This window comes from Cyanistes caeruleus, chromosome 2, assembly GCF_971803275.1.
Source record: "Cyanistes caeruleus chromosome 2, bCyaCae1.hap1.1, whole genome shotgun sequence".
Classification (NCBI taxonomy): Eukaryota; Metazoa; Chordata; class Aves; order Passeriformes; family Paridae; genus Cyanistes; species Cyanistes caeruleus.
The window spans coordinates 105,092,974-105,096,667 of NC_141702.1; the positions used below are offsets into that span (position 1 = coordinate 105,092,974).

The following is a 3,694-nucleotide window of genomic DNA, read 5'->3' on the forward strand; positions in this document are numbered from 1 at the left end:
ATCATGAACTAATCTCCACTTGTCTTTCCCTGGCTTTTTAATGACAAACACTGGGGAGTTCCAAGGGCTAAAAGTAGGTTCAATATTGCCTTGGGCCAATTGCTCATCTACTAACTCATTTAGCGCCTTTAATTTCTCTTTACTCAGCGGCCACTGGGGTATCCAAATTGGGGAATCTGTGGTCCATTCTAGTTTTTGGGTCTGGTGCTTCTCAGTGGCCGCAATCAAAAATCCTGAGGTGTTTTTGGAATGTGAATGCGGACTCCCCATTGGGACATGACATCTCTTCCCCACAGGGGAACCTGGAAATCAGTGACAATGGGGCGAATAGATGCTATTTGCCCATCAGGTCCTCTAATCTGAATGGGTTCCTTTGATATCTTGGCCAATTGGGCTCCCCCTATACCTTGGATGTGGCTAACCATCGGTTGCAGTTCCCATTGTGGTGGCCATCTCCTTTCAGGGATGACAGTCACATCTGCTCCTGTGTCTATCATGCCTGTCATTCCCATGCCTTCACTACCTTTCTTCAAATGGCATGAGATGATGGGTTTGTTTTCTCCCACTGCTTGAGCCCAGTAGATCTGAGGTGCTGCATCATCTACTGGGATCCCTGATGGAATGGGAATAGCTTGAGCAATTACCTGCCCTTGTGCCAGGTAGAATGGTGGGTTGATGCACCGTGCCAAAAGGATGAGTGCATCCAAGTCAGCTGAAAGAGTGACAGGAGAAATTTCAATCTCTGGGGGTGTGTTTTTTGTGTCCCCAATAACAAGAAACTTACAATTCAGGTCGGGGGTCAGTTTTTCCCTCAGTGGGTCAACGGAAACAACTGTCCAGTGGCGAGACCTAAAAAAATGATCTTTCACAGTAAACAATTTGAGAGGTAATTTTGGCTTCCAATCTTCATAACCCTTGATGTTATTTCGGTGGCAGAAGTCAGACCTGTGAGAAATGTCACGTTTAAGACTGTTATCACATTCAATTTTCCCTCCCCCTGTGACTTCTATTCCACTTGTGTCTCTGCGCGGAATAGACTCGCGCTGGGTATCTAGTTTTTTTGGTTCTGAGGACCCCCTCCCTTTTCCCGGTTTCCCTGCCCTTGCTTGTTAGGATATAGCACTTGGCAGAACTTTGCAAAATGTCCTGGCTGTCCACATCGATGACAGGTGAACGGTCCCTTCGGCTTGGCTGGCGATGGCAGAGTAGGTACAGTTGTGGCTGCAATCCTTCCTGGGGTTCTCTGGGAATCCTCAGTCCTTGGCATTGAAGTGCTGATTACATCCGTACACATCTCGATTAAAGTTGTCAAGGTCGGTGGTGGATCCTTCGGCAGCACCCGAATCAGAGCTTTGCAGGCTTCGTTCGCATTCACTCGAGCCATTTCCAACAGCAAGTCAGAGTGCAGGGTGGTATTCTGCACTTGTCTTTCAATCTGTACCTTTAATCTATTCACAAAATCTACAAATCTTTCATCAGAACGCTGTTTAACTTGAGCATAGGGAACAACAGATTCAGAAAGAGGAATACTGAAAAATGCTTTCTCTGCAGCTTTCTTTATTTTCTCTCTAACTCCTTTTGGCAAATTTTGGGCCTGGTCAACAGGTTCACTCCAATCACCTTCGCCACATAAGTGATTCATGGTAATTATTTTACCCCTTTCATCTAAAGCCTCAAAATCACTGCTCAGTAATTCTCCCAAAAGGGTTTTCAACAATTTTTTCCAAGCCCCTTCCCAGAGCAAATATTCTCCTGGGGATAGAAGGCAGGAAAACAAATCCTTCAAATCATGTGGGACCAATTGGTTGGAGGAGAGGGTTGCCTTTAAAAGACTTTTAAAAAATTGGCTTTCCTTTCCAAACTCCTTTGCTGCTTTGCATAATTCCATTTTCAATTGAAATGACATTTCATTCCATTCTGGTAATGTTCCTCCCCTCCCATAAGTTACAGGTGCTGCAAAGAAGGCAGGTCTCTGTTCCTGGTTTGTCCCTTCACCCCCTCCCTTCCCCACTCTGTGTGAGCTGGAGGGAGTGACCTGGGAGCCAGCAGCAGAGAGAGGGCAGGCGGGGTTGCAGGGGGGGTAGGAGGGGTCAGGGGCAGGGTGCCTTGGGAGGGAGACACCCCTGAGGGGTGGGGCGGAGGCAGAGGAGGGAGGGTCTGGAGGACCAGGAGGGGGGAGGTCTTGGGGGAGGAAAGGGTTGAAGGGGGGAGGGGAAACAAAGGGATTGTGGGAAGAAGAAGCAACTTGGGGGTCGACCATGTGCTCACCACCATTTTGAAGTTCCTGGGCCCTTTGTGTAACACTTGGGGGGAGACTCCCCGTGTGGTCTCCTCCATTTTGTGTACCCAAAAGACCACCAGGAATAAAAGGAGAGGAATATTGAGGGTAAAGAGGGGTAGGAGAGGGAGCTGGGATGGGTTTTAGGGAAAGGTTTCCAACAGCTTGGCCAGAGCTACTGGAACAGGGGTGCTGAGAGGACTCTCCCAGCTTAGGGTAACAGGGTTGAGGTAAAGAAACAGGGTTATCAGGGTTAGGATTGGATAACCTTTTTTCTTCTTTTTCAATAAGGGTTAGTCTAATCAAAACAAACAAATGGATTACTTTCTCTGCTGAACTATCTCCAGCATTCACAGATTCAGTCAATTTTGTCCCCACTCTGTTCCAAAAGGAAACAGAAGTTATATCTGCAGGAGACACTTGAGGAAAATTTAAAAAAACCCAATTCACTAATTTTTTCACCTTTTTCTTAGAAAACGGTTTCTCTCCAATTTGCAAAATGCCAATCACTTGATTAAAAATCCCCCTTTGTGCTACAGACAGTCTTGCACCCATCTCTGTGATCTCACCTGTCCGTTGCAGCTATTTCACCAACGGCTCCAAACTGCTCTGCATCCAGAAGTTTCACCTGGGATGGGACTCTTCTCTCACCCACTCCCTCTTCACCACTTCCCCCCTTTGGGGAATTCAGTCTTCTGAATGCTCCTGCCGTTGTCTCGCTCTCAAAAGCAGCCCCTCGGTGCTTAGGGGTTCTTGCTTTTCTCCCCAGCACGTCTTCCACTTAGAACAGCGAAGAGACACTTCTGGGGTAGATGTCGTCCCAGCGGTGGTCAGAATCTCACCTTCCGTGGTTCTTCTGTCCCCTTCATTGAGGGACAGGCCAGCCCCACGTTGGGCGCCACCTGACTCGATCTTCCCGAGTGTGACCCGGCTAGCTCAGTGATGAGGTTTCTCTTCACTCGAGTTTTGAGCCAGCATATGTTTGTGAGATTCACTGATTTTCTTCAAGAATTCAAGTCTATAGAGCGAGTAAAGAAATCAGGGGGGGACTCTCTCTCTGGTTTGCATTCCACAGTTTATTTCTGTGAAGGGGAATCCAAGGGACGAGAGACCAAGGATTTGGGGTCTGGGGGGTCTCTTTTAGCAGGGTTTCTCGGAGGGAGGGAACATCAGAGAGAGAACCAATTATTTTTCTCAGTTAGTACATCTTACAAACTTTCTACAAATCAAGGTTACACACACCAAGATAAGAAATAACAGACACCAACTTCTTCAAATGCCCACAAAGGTGTAGGAGTATTCTCCACAGAGGGGCAGCGGAGGAGAGAGGGGGGGCTTGGTTTCCCGGCAACCCAGGGGGAAAAGAAAGGGAAGGGAAGGGAAGCCTGGCCTCTCAGCTTCCATAGCTCAGAGGCA

The 3,694-nt window shown here is 47.8% G+C and overlaps 1 long non-coding RNA gene across 1 annotated transcript; it reads right to left on the reverse strand.

The window, feature by feature from the left end:
• Positions 1 to 783: 783 nt before the first annotated feature.
• LOC147655079 (uncharacterized) lies at positions 784 to 3,179 on the reverse strand. Its single transcript, XR_015283768.1, has 2 exons — positions 2,848 to 3,179; positions 784 to 1,461 (listed from the first exon to the last, which is right to left on the reverse strand). It is a non-coding gene; the product is annotated as an uncharacterized LOC147655079 (long non-coding RNA).
• Between the last annotated feature and the right edge of the window lie 515 nt (positions 3,180 to 3,694).